Source organism: Scyliorhinus canicula, chromosome 15 (assembly GCF_902713615.1).
Source record: "Scyliorhinus canicula chromosome 15, sScyCan1.1, whole genome shotgun sequence".
Taxonomy (NCBI): domain Eukaryota; kingdom Metazoa; phylum Chordata; class Chondrichthyes; order Carcharhiniformes; family Scyliorhinidae; genus Scyliorhinus; species Scyliorhinus canicula.
Window position 1 is genome coordinate 135,796,734 of NC_052160.1, and position 17,713 is coordinate 135,814,446.

General features: G+C 50.4%; 1 protein-coding gene across 4 annotated transcripts in view; it reads left to right on the plus strand.

The window, feature by feature from the left end:
• plekha6 (pleckstrin homology domain containing, family A member 6) overlaps positions 1-17,713 on the plus strand; it is a 326,880-nt gene that overhangs the window by 140,314 nt on the left and 168,853 nt on the right. The window contains exon 1 of one of the 4 annotated variants that reach the window (XM_038820383.1): positions 1,918-2,208. The exons of the other annotated variants lie outside the window; for them this stretch is intronic. The gene's annotated coding sequence lies outside the window, so the exon portion shown is untranslated. Of the gene's footprint in view, positions 1-1,917; positions 2,209-17,713 lie in introns of those variants that run through there. 4 annotated transcript variants of the gene reach the window in all.

The following is a 17,713-nucleotide window of genomic DNA, read 5'->3' on the forward strand; positions in this document are numbered from 1 at the left end:
TTAAAGGGGGGGGGGGGGGTTGTTGGGTTACGGGTATAGGGTGGATACGTGGGTTTTGAGTAGGGTGATCATTGCTCGGCACAGCATCGAGGGCCAAAGGGCCTGTTCTGTGCTGTACTGTTCTATGTTCTATACAGTGCGGAAGGAGGCCATTCGGCCCATCGAGTCTGCACTGATCCACTTAAGCCCTCACTTCTATCCTATCCCCGTAACCCAATAACCCCTCCGAACCTTTTTGGACATTAAGGGCAATTTAGCAGGCCAATCTAACTAACCTGCACGTCTATGGACTGTGGGAGGAAACCGGAGCACCCGGAGGAAACCCACGCAGACACGGGGAGAACGTGCAGACTCCGCACAGACAGTCACCCAGCAGGGAATTGAACCTGGGACCCTGGAGCGGTGAAGCCACAGTGCTAGCCACTTGTGCTACCATGCCGCCCGTTTACTCTTAAATGTTTGACAATTTGAGACTGAGGAGTTGATGACCTGGGGGGGGGGGGGGGGGGGGGGGTGGTGAAGGTGGGGATTGGTGGGGAGCAGGGGGAATAGGTTAATGAATAAAACATCAAAGTGAGGAAAGATTGAACAGGCTGGGCTTGTTTCCACAAGAAGAGTGAGGGGGTGTCTTGACTGAAGTATGATCCTGAGGAGTCTTGACAAGGTGGACGTGGAAACTACCTTTCCTCTTGTGGGTGAATCCAGAACTAAGGGGCAACTGTTCTCAAATTAGGGGTCGCCCTCATAGGACCGAGATGAGGAGAAAGAAATGCTCTCAGAGGGATGTGTAACTTTGGAACTCTCTGCCCGGAGGGCGATGGAGATGGGGTCGTTGAATAATTTTAAGGCATGGGTACGTAGAACAAAGAACACACATTGCAGAAGGAGGCTATTTGACCCATTGAGTCTGCACATTCTCCCCGTGTCTGCGTGGGTTTCCTCCGGGTGCTCCCGTTTCCTCCCACAGTCCAAAGACGTGCAGGTTAGGTGGATTGGCCATGCTACATTGCCCTCAGTGACCAAAAAGGTTAGGAGGGGCTACTGGGGTATGGGGAATAGGGTGGAAGTGAGGGCTTAAGTGTGTCGGTGATAAAGGTTTGTGAGGCGAGGGGGTCAAAGGTTATCGGGGGGTTAGATGGGAATATGGAATTCAAATCACAAGCAGGTCAGCCATAACCTTATTGAATGGCGGAGGCGATTAAAGGCGACGTACGGCCCACTCCTGCTCCTGTTTAATATGATTTTACAGGGGTGAATAGCCGACTTCCCTTTCGCACGTTCGTATCTCTTCATTAAGACACCGATTTCTCCTTGGCCAAGGTGTTGGGCTGATTTAGCACAGGGCTAAATCGCTGGCTTTGAAAGCAGGCCAGCAGCACGGTTCAATTCCCGTACCGGCCTCCCCGAACAGGCGCCGGAATGTGGCGACTAGGGGCTTTTCACAGTAACTTCACTGAAGCCTACTCGTGCCGATAAGCGATTTTCATTTCATTTCATTTCAACTGGTTTGATATCTCCCCCCCTGTGTGTCAATGTGGGATATTGTCTGATATTCTCTCCTGTGAAGGGCGGGGCGGGGGGTGCATTCTGCCACATTAAACGTGCTCTAAAAAAATGCAGGTTGCTGTTTGCTGCTGCCGAGTCAGCGTCTTGGGAAAGCAAGAGTTCGGGATTGGGGGGGGGGGGGGGGGGGGGGAAGATGAGCTATTTGAAAAGGCACCGCTCCAACAGTGGGCCGGGCCCTCCACCGTGAGCTGCTTCCTGAGGCTTTTGTTTGTTCGCTGATGGTTCACCTGCTGAGCTGAGTAATGCAGGTTGCGTCACACATCGACACAAGAGCCCTGTAATTACAAGCAGTAACTCTTGCAGAGAAGCCTGCCTGTCACATTATCTGCTCCTTCCCCTCTCGGTGGAAAGCAGAAGGCTGCGCTGGGCGGGTAGGCAAAGACCTTGCGGTGTCGGATTTCAGAGCAGTCTGCGGAGACAGCTCAGAGACACACACACACAGGGTGAGAGAAGGGAGGCAGCTCCCGCATTGCCGTTTCGGTGGCAGGTACTCGGGAGTAGCTTCGAAAACACAGCGAGCAGAATCGCACCAGTGTCTTTCTGATTAGCCGCAGTCTACATTTTTGGCAAAACAACGTTGGATTGCGAACGTGAGGACCGAGGGAGGAATCACAGAGACTCCAACAAGCCTTACCGGCAAAGGTATGATGTGTCATTTATTACGTTTCATCCAACTTCTGTGGGGGCGTGTTCCCTCTGTGTCCCTGCAAGGTTGCCAAGTTCAGCAGCAGTGTGTGTGTGTGTGTGCGATGTTCAAAGACAACTCACGGCAGCCTGCGTTTTTGCTATCTGGTTTTTGGTTGTCTGTCATTCTGCACGAAGGATTTTAAAAGTTAAAGAACACTGTGTTGCTGTGAGGGAGGGAGGGGGGGGCAGACAGCTGATGCAGGACCGCTCCACAACTGTCCTCACACACTGAAAAAGTGGCCAGGCAAGTTTATCAATGGTTGCACAGATGGCCAGGTACACAGCACTGTGAGTCCATCAGCTCTCAAGTTAACAGAGTGACTGCACGATGGCACTTGTCCAACCCACAACTCTTCCACTGTCAGAATGTATTTTCCATTATACTTTCCATGGTAATCTCCAGGTCTTTTTTTCCTGCCCTCTCCTTGGGGGTGTGTGTGTGGGGGGGGGGGGGGGGGGGGGGGGAATCTTTAGTGTTTTCTTTCTTCTCCCTGGCGTTCCTTTTGTTCAAAAATTATTTCCATCTCTTGTCTGGGTGAGTGGCTCTTGCAGGAGGCTGGCAGTTCAAGTTTCATTCCAGAGACTTGAGCCACACGCATCCGGGCTGAGGGAGTGCTGCCCTGTCAGAAACGCCAACTTGCAGATGAGACCTTAAACCGACACCCCGTCTGCTCCCCCTCCGGGAATCGAACCTGGGACCCTGGAGCTGTGAAGCAACTATTCTGACCACTCTGCTACCGTGCTGCCCTTCAGACAACAACACCAATGCAACGGGTTGGTCAATGATGATACTGTTGGTCGGAGATTGTTGTGTGCAAATTGGCTGCCGCTTTTCGATGGCAACAGTGAAGGTCCAAAGTAATCGATGGGCTGCCAAGTGACGCCGAGGACACGGAAAGTGGCAATCAAGTGCCAGTGTTTTTAAATAGCTACCAGGACCAGTGATACTGGTTTGAGTGGGGCCACGCCCGCTCAATACTTTCAGGGCTCTCACATGAAGGGAGGGTGGGCACCTTGGAGAGGTACCAAGGGGAGACTGTGGTCAGCGTATGAAGACAGCCTTGGGGCGATCCTGTATCAGTTACTTCTCACAGCAACACATTATTATTTACTTTAAAAAAAATTAAAAACTGGCACTTGATTGGTGCTTTCCATGACCTAGGAGTGTTTCAAAGCGGAGTCTTCACATTCTCCCTGTATCCACGTGGGTTTCCTCCGGGCGCTCCTGTTTCCTCCCACAAGTCCCGAAAGAACGTGCTTGTTAGGTAATTTGGACATTCTGAATTCTCCCTCTGTGTACCCTGTTATGGGCCAGGGTTTAGAGAACCCCAAAGTGTATCATGGAGTTCACCTGACCCACAACATTTAATAGATTGTGGTATGTGGAGCACACGGCCCACTCTACAGGTGTGGTACAGCAGAAATGGAAAAAATATTTTTTAAAGCAAAACAATGTTTATTCTATCAACTCAAGTTAACCCTTTTAAAACCATGAACATCTTAGCAACCATTAATTCAAATACAACCTCCAAAGATTACAACACTAAGTAATCCGTAAGTTGTCCTTTGAACACCCAGAAGACTTAAAACAACTTTTACCAGAAGCACATCAGGTTAAAGTCACTACTGTTATTAGTTTTAAATCACCAGGATTGATTTACAGTCTTTAGATTACAGAGAGAGACTCTAATACACCTTCTGGCTGTGCGGTACCGGTTGCTGGCCGCTGTATGAGGCCGGGCCGCCGATTCTCCGGACCGGACGGGCCGAGCGGCCGCGCGGAAAAAGCAGAGTCCCGCCGGCACCGTTCACACCTGGTCGCTGCCGGCGGGAACTCTGCGCATAGGGTCGGGGGGGCCGGCTTGTGTGGGGGGGGGGCTCCGTCCCCGCCCCCGGGGGGGGGGGGGTCTCCGATGGGGACTGGCCCGCGATCTGGATACTCTATCCCGTGATCGGAGAATCGCGCCCTATTTGTAAACTGTGTTTCCGAGTTTGAGATTCCCCAATGAAGGTTTAGCTCAGTGGGCTAGACAGCTGGTTTGTGATGCAGAACAAGGCCAGAAGCACAGGTTCAATTCCCCTAACCCTCCCTCTGTGTACCCGAATATGCCTCGGAATACGGCGACTAGGGGCCTTTCACAGTAACTTCATTGCAGTTTTAATGTAAGCCTGCTTGTGACAATAAAGGATCTTTATTTATTATTATTATTTAGGGCAGCGGGTGGCGCAGTGGCTAGCATTGTTGCCTCACTGCACCGAGCTCCCAGGTTCAATCCCGGCTCTGGGTCACCACCCGTGTGGAGTTTCCACATCCTCCCTGTGTTTGCGGGGATTTCACCCCCATAACCCAAAGATGTGCAGGGTAGATGGATTTGCCACGCTAAATTGCCCCTTAATTGGAAAAAAATTAATTGGGTACTCTAAATTTAAAAACAAAAAGACATAACATGGGCAGCATGGTAGCACACGTGGCTAGTGCTGTGGCTTCACAGTGCCAGGGTCCCAGGTTCGATTCCCTGCTGGGTCACTATCTGTGCAGAGTCTGCACGTCCCCCGCTCGGTGTGTGCGTGGGTTTCCTCCGGGTGCTCCGGTTTCCTCCCACAGTCCAAAGTCGTGCAGGTTAGGTGGATTGGCCATGATAAATTGCCCTTAGTGTCCAAAAAGGTTAGGAGGGGGTTATTGGGTTATGGAGATAGGGTGGAAGTGACCTCTTAAGTCGGTCGTTGCAGACTCGATGGGCCGAATGGCCTCCTTCTGCACTGTATGTTCTATGTTCTATTTGTATGGATCTGCTGAGAGTTTATTTTGAACATGCAAATATATGGCAGCCGTCTGGTCAGTCCTCCTCTTGTTGCCATGGCAGCAGCTATGTTGAGGAAGGTCACACATGGCAGACAGGAAGAGAAGGAGGGACAAGAGTGGAGGAAAGGGGAGGCTGACTAAAGTGGCAGGAGTCGACATGAAGAGGTTTGCTGTGAACATGTAGCTCAACTCCAGAGTCTGGATCCGATCTACCACTCTGTGGATGAGGGAGTCTCGCCCTCCTCAGAATCAATTCAATTATTGCCTTTTTATACTCTGTGGTCGGAGATAGAGGGAAGCCGCATCCTGGCTTATCCAGGACAACGGACTGGACTGTGACACTCACCATTTGCCATCACCGCTGGTGTTATTTATTGAGGCGTAGCTTAAACCTTATTAAGTGAGTGTGGTGAATCACAATCCTAGTAATTCACATTGTGTTATATTGCATGTGTTGTGTCCTTGTAAGCTCGGTATACGAGCAGTTGCGCGGCTCTGCCTATAGGGGGAGATGAGGAGTTTGTACTGGGCTCCACCCTTGGCTCCGCCCATGGTTCCGCCCATGGCTCCTCCCACTAACCGGAAGTATAAAGATCTGCGGTTGAGACTCTGCTGCCAGTTCATCTTGTCGCAGGCAGGCTCAGTTGTAAGACTATTAAAACCACTGTTCACTTCCAACCACGTGTCTTGTGAATTGATGGTCACATCAGCGAGCTGACCAGTTTAAGCACCTTTGGTACCCGGTTGAAGTGAGATGGCCGACTAGTTTTGTAAGACAGTCCCATCCTCCCTCCTTCAGCCCTTCTTCAACTCTGGCCATTCTCAGTCCGGACCCCCTCTTCTGCTTCAGTATCAGCCCCTGCATCACCCCTCACCCGCTGCCGTCAGCTCCCCCAACCTTTCTCCCCCATCTGTCCATCTCTTACTGGATTCCTGCACATGGGTGCGATTAGTGACGCTGGACGTACAACTGAGAGGGATGAAAGGATCAAGCAATTTTTAAAAATTCCCGTTTCAACCAGCCACTGCATATTACAGGCAAATCACATTGACACCAATACACCCATAGTAAACGGCTGGGGCTGTTGTGCAAAACAGGCGACAGGTAATAAGTTAAGTTCATATCTCTCCCGATTACCATTGAAAGTCAATGGAAATTCAAACTAAGAAAGCTGCTCGGATTCTGATCGGTGTACACTCAGGTCCCAGTGTGAAACATGTGCATAGTGATGAGGGCGGAATGGAAATTAGAATGGGAAATGTTTGATTTGATTGTGGGAATAGTGTGGAGTTCCTGTAGGAAGTGTTCCTGTTGGTCACAGCAAGATACCGATACTCAGTGCTGATTTCAGAGAGGTACACAGCTCCAGTCTGTTCCAGTGTCTGAGCTTGGTGTCAGTTCCTGAGCCCTCTGAATTACGGTTATGTTCGGCCACACATCTTCCTACACTCGGCTCATGACAGTGAACTAGGTTTTTGCTGACCAGCTTCAGTCTGGAGCCAAATTGCCTCTTGCAGACAAAAAAACTTCTGCTGTGAGCCCGGAATGAGGAATTCAGAGACTGTCCTGAGTAAGGGAGAGCTCCTTAGAATTCCTACAGTGCATTCGGCCCATCGAGTCTGCACCCACTCTCTGAAAGAGCACACTACCCAGACCCACCTCCCGCCCTATCCCCATAACCCCACTTAACCTGCATATCTTTGGACACTAAGGGCAATTTATCATGGCCAATCTACCTAACTTGCACATCTTTGGACTTGTGGGAGGAAACCGGAGCATCCGCAGACACGGGAGAACGTGCAGACTTCGCACAGACAGTCACCCAAGGCCAGAATTTAACCCGGGTCCCTGGCGCTGTGAGGCAGCAGTGTTGACCAGTGTTAGACAGTTACCCAGCAACGGGGGGGGGGGGGGGGGGGGGGGGGGGGGGGGGGAGATTCAAGGGGTTGGAGAATCGTCCAGTCTCGCCGATGGTGACCACCGCGGTGCATTCCCAGATGGTAGGACGGGCAAGCCATGCAAAAGGGCGCTGACGTGAGCAGGACTGGGAGATACTTCCGACGGTCAATAGGGAGCTGCCTGCGCTGCTCGAAACTGTGCCACACGGGGGTGTGGGGGGGGGGGGGGGAATTCAGAAAATCCCACCCAGGCTGCTACTGGTCTTGCACAAAATCAGAAAGATTTGCATTTACATTGCACCTTTCACCACTGTGTCTATCATTGTCTGGTTTGGGGGGTGGAGGGGGGGGGGGGTGTCTAAGTTCTAGAATTCCTTCCCTAACTCTGCCGCTTTCCTTCCTAAAACCTACACTTTCACCAAATTTTTGGTCTTTGCCCCGAATATCTCCTTATGTGGCTCAATGTCGAATTCTATTCAACAACTCTCCTGCGATACACAACGGCACATTCTCCTACATCAAAGGCACCAATGAAAATGCAAGTTATCATTGACATCTGAACTGTAGCTTCGTGCCAATCACAGGCTCCAAATCCAGTGACTACATCACCAAGCTCACAGAGCCCCTCCTGGGCAGTAGGAAGAATAGGGAGGTCACTTATCACTCGGAAGATGCAAGTCTAGATGGAATGGACCAACAAAGGGATCTCAGGCTAAACATAAACCGATCGCCGCAAAGGTTACGCCGCAGGTCAGCAAATTAATTTGAAAAAACAAAAAAAAAGCATGATGCACTATCAATTACGATGAGATGAGAGTAGAATGTAATCGAGCCTTTATTACACAGAGATGTGTGGCCTCCTACAGCAGCTGACGAAATGGCTGCTGTACGGGGAGCACACACATTTATACTCCGCCTACTGGGCGGAGCCAGCAGGCAGGATCTACCCCCGTACCTGTAGTAGAGGGGCCTTACCGTAAAACCCATATACAACATAATACAACAGTGGTGACTACCACAAAAGCACAAGATTTATTTCAAGCGGAATAGAATTGAAAAATGGGGAAGTTTGTGCAGTTCTGGTGGCCGCGTTATAAAAGAATATCAGAGGCAATGGAGAGGGTGCGGAGAAGATTTGCAAGGGTGATCCTCGAACCATCGTGGGTTTACATATCAGAAACAGCTTGGCAGGCTGGGTCGCTCTTCACTTGAAAGAAAGAAAACCGAGGGGTGACCTAATAGAGATGTTGAAAATTCTGAAAGGGTTTGATAGACAGGACACCGTTCTCCCCTGTGGGAAAGAACGTTAAGAGGAAGCCATCGATATAAGACAGTCACCCAGAAATCCAATAGGGCATTCAGAAGGAGCTTCTTTATCTAACGAGTGGGAAGAATTTGGAACTCGTTGCCACAGGAAGTGGTCGAAGTGAATATTATAGATGCCTTTAAGGGGAAGCTCGACGAGCTTACGAAGGAGATGCGAATAGATAGTTACAATAGTATATTGAACAATAAAGATGGGAGGAAGCTGGAGTTGAGCATAAACACCGGTTTGAGCTGGTTGGGACAGATGACCTGCTGTAATCCCATCTGATGTTAAAAAGGTGAAGAAATATCCCAATGTGGTTTTCATTTTCAATAACTGATTTCGGAGCACCCACTTGAGGTCGATGTTGATGCTGATACAAATTATGTTCACCATCCCAGTTCAGTCGGGGTCCTGTGATTACCATAACATGCAGTGTATTGAAATGTGCACCGTGCATTTTGGCCGCTCGAGGCTACCATACATACATGTACCAGCAGAGGGAGTTTGGCTCGCGCAGTTCTACACCTAAATGCCTCGCGGCTGGATGTATAACTGTTTCTGGCCCAGGAACTTCACACCACTTAACTGTCACCTCAGCAATCTTAGTTTCACGGCCACAGCCCTCCTGCGGGATGTGGGAGCAGGTGGGAGGTCCTGCGGGATGTGGGAGCAGGTGGGAGGTCCTGCGGGATGTGGGAGCAGGTGGGAGGTCCTGCGGGATGTGGGAGCAGGTGGGAGATCCTGCGGGATGTGGGAGCAGGTGAGAGGTCCTGCGGGATGTGGGAGCAGGTGGGAGGTCCTGCGGGATGTGGGAGCAGGTGGGAGGTCCTGCGGGATGTGGGAGCAGGTGGGAGGTCCTGCGAGATGTGGGAGCAGGTGGGAGGTCCTGCGAGATGTGGGAGCAGGTGGGAGGTCCTGCGAGATGTGGGAGCAGGTGGGAGGTCCTGCGGGATGTGGGAGCAGGTGGGAGGTCCTGCGGGATGTGGGAGCAGGTGGGAGGTCCTGCGGGATGTGGGAGCAGGTGGGAGGTCCTGCGGGATGTGGGAGCAGGTGGGAGGTCCTGCGGGATGTGGGAGCAGGTGGGACGGCAGTCGCACAGCTTTACACAGGATGGGCTACCGTGAGGACCTCGCCGTGTTTTATATTCTGAGGACACGGTTGGATATTCTGTACTTCTGTGACCTGATTAAAGTTGTCCAGCACAGACCCTCCTGCGGTTCGCCCTATTGTGGATAAAGATTTCAAATTCCACTTCCAGCTGTTTGTACATTCCACTTAATCATATCAGCGGGTAACATTGGGCCTGGAGGAAAGGGTTTCTGCAAAGACAGACTCACAGGAAGATGGAACATCTCTCACAGCACTGCAAATATGAGGCAGCAAAAATGTCAGCCAAGAGTGACTCAGTCAGATGCGAGTTGTTATGAAACTTCAAATAGTAATTGAAAAGGAAAAGGATCATAGGAGTAATAGGAAGTACAAACAGGGAAATGGGATTAATTGGATTGTTCCTTCAGCGGGTTCCCACAGCTCTATGGGCCAAATGGCCTCCTACTGTCCACCCTGAACGCTCCCACTGAAGGCATTCCACTGTGTATGGAATGTTGTGGCCTTGGAAGTTTTAAAAAATATTACCCAGTTAATCAAAAGTGATCTTGTTTTGCCTGATTCCAGTTTCAATCTAGTGGTACCAGGTCAGCCTTTGAGTGCCACCCAGTGGCCTGCTCGAGCAATTGCAACTTCAGAAAGAGCTTGTCTGCATTTATGTAGCAACTTATCATAGCCTTGTACAAATCTCAGCGCACGCTGAGAATGACCTTTTCCTTGGATGCGCTCTCCAGACCGTGGTCAAGCATGACAAGCCCTTTCCCCACAGAATAGGAAGGGTTGAGCTGCTGTTGGTTGAGTTGGCCGAGACACCAGGAGAACCACGAGTCATGGCGCAGTCGGCCTGTCAAGCTCTGCGTTGAGCAATCCTGTCAGTCCCACTCCTCTGCTCTGTCACCGGAACCCTATCCCCCCCCCCCCCCCAAGTACCCATCCAATTTCCTTTTGAAATCATTGGCCGTCTCTGTTTCCACCACAAGAGCTCCTCTTGTCGAATGGAGCAATTGGAAAACAGACGGACCTTTGGTGGAACGTCTCGTCTCAAGGGTGACGCCTCCGACAATCCAGCGCAGCCTCTGTGCAGAATGGAAGTTTAGGTGCCGGAGCACAAGAACACAACAAATCACTGCAGGAGTAGACCATCGAAACTGCTCCGCCACTCAATCCAATCATGGGTCGTCTTGGGCTCCCACCGCTTGTCAATGGGATTTCCCATTGAAGCCGCCTCACTCCGCCGGGAAACCCGCGGGCGATGGTTCGCTGCCGGGGGGATCCAGAGAATTACACTGCCAGCAAATGGCCGGAATATTTTGGCCGCGGTCTCACCAAAACCATATACAATTGCAGGAAACTGCTTTATTCTTGTGGTCCGACCCCCTTTTGCAGTGGTGCTTGGACCCATGACCTTATTCGTTGACTGGATATGGGATAGCAGAATGTGTGCGGGGTTAGGCCGCAGGTTAGCCATGATCCTATTAAATATTGAAACAGACTCAAGGAGCTAAATAACTGGGGCCTGTTCCCATGTGTCTCTCCTCTCCAAATGGGAGCGTCCTACCTGCCGGCAAAAAATTTGAAAAGATCTCAGCATATATCTACCCACCATAGGGGCAGCACGGTGGCCCAGCGGTTAGCACTGCTGCCTCACAGCACCAAGGTCCCAGGTTCAATCCCGGTTCTGGTTCACTGTCTGTGTGGAGTTTGCACATTCTCCCCCTGTTTGCGTGGGTTTTGCCCCCACAGCCCAAAGATGTGCAGGGTAGGTGGATTGGCCAGGCTAAATTGCCCCTTAATTGGAAAAAATGAATTGGGTTACAGGGCAGCACGGTAGCACAAGTGGACAGTACTGTGACTTCACAGCGCCAGGGTCCCAGGTTCGATTCCCCGCTGGGTCACTGTCTGTGCGGAGTCTGCACGTTCTCCCCGTGTCTGCGTGGGTTTCCTTCGGGTGCTCCGGTTTCCTCCCACAGTCCAAAGATGTGCAGGTTAGGTGGATTGGCCATGATAAATTGTCCTTAGTGTCCAAAAAGGTTAGGTGGGGTTACTAGGTTGCGGGGATAGTGTGGAGGCATGGGCTTGAGTAGGGTGCTCTTTCCAAGGGCCGGTGCAGACTCGATGGGACGAATGGTCTCCTTCTGCACTATATGTTCTATGTTCTGCATATGAAATTGCCCCTTAATTGGAAAAATGAATTGGGTACTCTAACTTTACTAAAAAAAAGAGCAGCGCGGGATTCAAGAAGGGACGAACTGTGACGGCTTTAATTGAGGCAATGGAGGATGGGCTGGTTGACCGCTGGCCAGCATCAACGGAGCCTTTCCTGGCTGGATTTGGTGTCCTGGCACAATGCTCTCGGACTGTGTCGAAACTGCGGAGTCAGTAGAAAGGCAGTTCGGAGTGCATCTTGAGGCGATTAATCGGGTCCTGAACTTCTGTCAGATTACAACACACAGCTGTTTCGCGAGCTTGCCTAATGTAAAACAAACAGGCTTCAGGATAAGGGCCAGTCACATAGTTTCTAACAGAGCTGGGTTTAATGATAGAAACAAAACAAACAAAAGTTGGAATGGTAGCTCGATAAAGAGGAGAGCCTGCTGGAAATCTCAGGTATCCACAGCAGCACTGTCAGTATCTGAAAGGTAAAAAGATGGATCAATGTTCAGTTGAAGGCTCCAGTGTAAGCTATCTGCCGCTCCGATCTACTTTGCATTTTCACCATTTTCCATAATCACTCGGACTGAAAACCAGCAAAATCCTGGCAGGAATCCCATCTCCTAATGATGTTGGGTAACTGATTTGCTCCCAATAATGGGACCTCAACAGAGCAGGGCTTACTGATTGCTGACAAGGACCTTCTATCTGTCTGTTTAAAGAACAAAGGTTCCGAGAGGTGGTATCTCTTGAATGTTACTCTCAGCTGGATAAGCATCAGGGACGTAGATGATAGCAGCATTGCCTTGAGCAACTGGAGTTTGCAGTGGTCACGGCAATCAAGGCTTTTATTTACTGCAATGAGATCCTTATCGTTCATCAGCAAGAACACAGCATTGCGTTGAACGTAGATAGCAGGTCCTGTGTGTGCAACCTCCAAAAATCTTGGGTTGAGGGGTGTTGCTAGCATTCATTGCCCAATCCTTGTTGCTCTGGCGGGGGGGGGGGGGGGGGGGGGGCTGGTTGTTGGCTTTGAATTCCGCTCGTCCCTGTGCTGTTTCTTCCATGGTGCCACTTTGGTCGAGATTTTGAGGGCTGGAGATAAATGTCCAATTCAGATGTGGAGGGAAATCTGGAGGTGATGGTGCTCCTGTGAAATTACTGGGGTTTGAACTTCTATGGAGTTATCATCTCGGCTTCATGCCTTGGACCTTGATATTCCACCCGAACCAAACAGGTAGAATTGAGCAGTGCCACCTTGCAAGTAAAGTGAACAGGAAATTTAACTTGAGTTACCCCTCGGTCATGTTGCATCAGTGCTTAAGGCCCGGCCCGGCCCGAACACATAGCCCAACATCATAAGATAAATGTCTATTCTTTGAGTGTTTAATTGTATTCAGGTGCTGGGCATTGACTGGGGATTCATTTGTGTTCAATAGGAAGAGACTGAAACTAGTGATTTAGTTCAGGAATCTCATGTTTGTAACTCTGTGTGTCTCTAGTAAAAAAAGTGTGTAAAGATTGGCTCCAGTTTTATCCTTCACTGCTGGGCTTCATGGGATAAGAATAAGGTTGGTGAAGGAAGAAGAAAGGGAAACATGAGAGGACCTATCCCATGTCATCTTTGGGAACCAAATTTCCTGGCACATTGGATGGTATTCAATGCGATTCCTCTGTGGTGAGCTTGGTGGCTGGAAGGGCATTTTATCTGGTAGGATGAGCTTGGGGTGGGACCACCGTCGACCTGATTAATTCTGTGACAGGCAAGCCCTTGGACTGCCTTGCAGTCCCCCATCAACTGAGGCCCTTATGTGGGCAATTAATGTCCAATTAAGGGGTTCTTGCAGCCAGCATTGGTATTAAACTAGTGGCGGGTGGATCTGTTATCATGCGGGGAGTATGACAAGCAATTCTATGTGGGTTACTTGTGGTCTCTGGGGGGTGGGCTCGTTCAAACACATCCAGTACCAGATCAAGGGTCCTGATCCCAGGGAAGGCCCCCCGGTGACTTCTCAACTGCCTGGATTGTCTGGTAATTGGATAGACCTTCCCCGAAGGGGGCAACATGGGTCTCTCGCCAGACCTCCAGTCAGTGGCTGAGCCACCCATCCCGTATGTTAAATGCCCCCCCAAACCCCGGCCTAAGTCACACAAGGGTAGCCAAAGGCAGATTGACACTATGGAATCCATGGGTTTCCTCCCCAAAGTGTTTTCCTTTGAAATGATTGCGACAGATGAACAAAGAGCTCAGTAAAGTTTAACGAGGGTGAAAACCGTAAGGAGATGAGGCAAATTGAAAATCCAGATTTGACAGGTACATGTGAGACATGTGTAATTTGTCAGAGGAAAAGCGGACTGAGATAGATGTGATACACCGTGCAGTAATGAAAGTGGGAAACCGCTGCAGTGAGCTTTGATTTAAACACAATCATACGCAACAAGTACATTAACATTAACAATACATCGTGAGACATGTGCTGAAAAAGGCTCAAGATTATTATGGGTCTTGAAATGACATCCCTCCCCCACCCAGCTATTCTGCATTTGATCAGATAGTAAATTTGAGATGGAGTCGTGTACTGATTCTTATTGTGGAGTCTTTAAGCTAAAAATAAAGCCCATTGCCCTTAGATTAGTGCGGTGTGGTCAGTTCATCAAGACACCAGCCTGTTAATTATGAGTTTTCTTCCTTCTGGCTTTTGTTCTGGGTCTCCAGCCCAGACCAGCGAGCCCCATGGTGGAATCAGGAGATTTCTCTCTGGTTGCTCACTGTAATTATAAAGGGTTCACTGCATCATTAGGAGGGTCTGAGTGTGTCGCGCTCCACGTGGCTCTGATCACTGATTCGACCAAAGATCTTTTTGTGAGCAGGGCAATTGAAACCCAGCTCTTTCCTTGTGCCAGTGAAGAAGGATGATAAAAGCATGTTTGCAGTGAGGAACATTTAGTACTGACATTGGGTTTCAGTGCAAAATAGTGTTTTTAATCTTCTCTCCTTGTATATGAAGACTAGGTCAAGCTCACTCGCTCGCTCGCTCACTCAATCTCTCACAAACTCTGACACTCTCACACACAAACACACACTCACAGTCAAAGACATTCACACACAGACACACACACACACTCCTTCTCACACACAACCTCGTGCACATTCACACAAACACACACTCACAGTCAAAGACATTCGCACACAGACACACACACACACTCCTCACACACAACCTCGTGCACATTCACACACACATACACTCACAGTCAAAGACATTCGCACACAGACACACACACACACTCCTCACACACAACCTCGTGCACATTCACACAAACACACACTCACAGTCAAAGACATTCGCACACAGACACACACACTCCTTCTCACACACAACCTCGTGCACATTCACACATGCATACACTCACGCAAACACATTCACACACAGGCACACACACACTCTCTCACACACACTCTCACGCACACTTACACACATACATTCACACACACCCTGGGGGGATTCTGTCAGCCCGTGGCCGGGCAGGAGAATCCCCGCGACTGGCACTAATCGCGCCACGTCGCCCCCCCATGCCAGCAGAGCAGAGAATCGGCACCATTGGCGCTGGTGTGATTGGGCGCCACTGGCCGGGGTCCACTCTACGCGGCCGGCCCGGACGGGCCGAGCGGCCATCGTAAAAAACCCAAGTCCCACCAGCGCCGTCCGCACCTGCTCTCAGCCGGCGGGAACTCGACGTGGAAGGGTCGGGGGGGGCAGCCTGTTGGGGGGGGGGGGGGGAGGTCCGACCCCTGGGGGGGGCCTCCGATGTGGCCTGGCCTGTGATCGGGGCCCACCAATCGGCGGGCCAGCCTCTCTGACTGGGGGCTTCCTTTCTTCTGCGCCGGCCCCTGTAGCCCTGCGACATGTTGCGTCGGGGCCGGTGCGTTGGAGGGCGCCACTGCGCATGAGCACGTTGGCGCCGGTGCCACTGCACGGATCCCGCAGTGCCCAGTTCATGCCGGGATCAGCAGCTGGAGCAGCGTGAACCGCTCCAGTGCCGTGCTGGCTCCCTGTAGGGGCCAGAATTGCTGATCCTGAGGCCGTGTTGACGCTGTCGAAAAACGCGACGGCATTTCCGACGGCGTCAACACTTAGCCTCAGGATCACAGAATCTCTCTCATGCACACTCTCATGCACACTCACACATACTCACATCGTCTCTACCTACACACACACACACTCTCACCACACACATGCATACCTGCACAATCACATGCTTGTACATGCACATACATTCACACTCACATGCACACACTCATTCACACACTCGCTCACACACACACTCGCTCACACACACAAACAGAAACACCAAAATGACACCTAATATAGCAATGAGAGTTCAATTTTTAAAAAATGTCCTTAGGAAGTGGCATTTGTGGTAAAGGTGCCATTGCTCACCTCCGGCTGCCCCTGAGTAGGGCAGTTATGAGTTTTTTGTTGCTCTGCCACACCAGAGGGCAGTTATGAGTCAACCACAGTGATGTGGGGCTGAACTCACATTGAGATCAGAGTGTGTAAGGACGACTGGTTGATGTTGGAGCAGTTGTGAACACTACACAAGATAGTGAAGTGAGAGTCTCCTTGCACCCCAAGCACAATTTGTCTAGTTTCTCCCAAACACCATCCCTTCCACCATGTGTCCTCTGACTTTACCCAGGAATCCAATTCGAAACCAAGATTCTTGACTTAAAACTCCCTCCGTCTATTTTTTTTGTTTACGTTACCATTGGGCCCCTTTAAGCTCATCCCTACCCTTGGGCTGATTTTTCTTTTGCCCCTGCAGGAACTATCTCCCTTTCCCCACGGCCGACACCTGGATCAAAACAGAGAGCTTAGTCAAGACTTTTCTGCAAAAAAAAGCGCTTTCTCCTGCTCTGGTGCATCTTTGTACGGATGACCTTGCTGCGACCCGACTTTAATCCTGTGACATCCTGTGAGGATGACTAAATATTTATCTTTCGAAATTGGCCCCAAGTGCAGACTTGTCATTTCTCATTGAGAATAATGGAATTTTGATGTTAGTTTGGAATGATTTGGGACCACACAATCGGAATCTTTCTCTAAACGCCCCCTTCAAGGTGTTGAGCAGGTCCTGTAGGGTCAGTCCTGGTAATGCACACATCTGGTGAGTGAGGGGCCTTGAGGGGGGGGGGGGTCTGGGTTGAGTAGGTGAAGGATTTTCATTTCTGTAGGATGTTTCCATGACCTCAGGATGCCTCAAAGTGCCTTGCAGCCAATGGGGTATTTCTGAAGTGTGGTAACAGTTGCAAAGGAGGAAACACGGCAGCCAATTTGCACACAGCAAGATCCCACACGCACTGTGATAAAGACCAGAAACTTTTCCCATTGGTGGAAGGCTCGGGAGCAAGACGTCACAAGAGTTAGTTGGCAAAGGGAGGACTGGGGACCTGAAGAAAAATCATTCCGTGCAGTGAGGGGCTGGGATTCGGAACTCTGGGCCTGAAAGTGCGGCGGACACAGGCCCAGTCGAGGCATTTAAGAGGGAATTGGATTGCTATCTGGAAAGAAAGAACGTGCAGGACTCCAGGGATAAGGCAAGGGAGTAGCAAAGGGTAAATTGCTCCATTGGAGAGGCAGCACAGACACAATAGGCCGAATAGCCTCCTGTACTGTAACCGTCCTGTAGTTCTGTGAGTGCTGTGGGCTCAGGAGTAAACACACATCAGTCCGGAAAGAATGCTAACTCTTGACTGACATTTTGTGCAGCTGCCTTGACCTTCCCGATTTCTGTTGGTAACCAGAGCAAACAATATCTTTGAGTGATTTCTGCTGTCATACATAAACAAAACCAGCCTATCTTAAAAGCAAGGACTTTCATTTATATACCACCTTTCCATGACCTCAGGACGTCTCAAAGCGCCTTACGGCCAACGGGGTATTTCTGGAGTGTGGTAACTGTTGTAAAGGAGGAAACATGGCAGCCAATTTGCACACAGCAAGATCCCACACGCAATGTGATAAAGACCAGATAACTTGTTTTACTTCAGTGGCGTTGGTTGAAGGATAAGTATGGACTGGGCCAACAAGTATGCTCCCCTTCTCTTCGAAATAGACACTGCCGTGGCGTGGCCCCTTTAAGGGGGCAGGCTCCACAGAACACTTGACCGGCTCAGGGCCAATCGCATG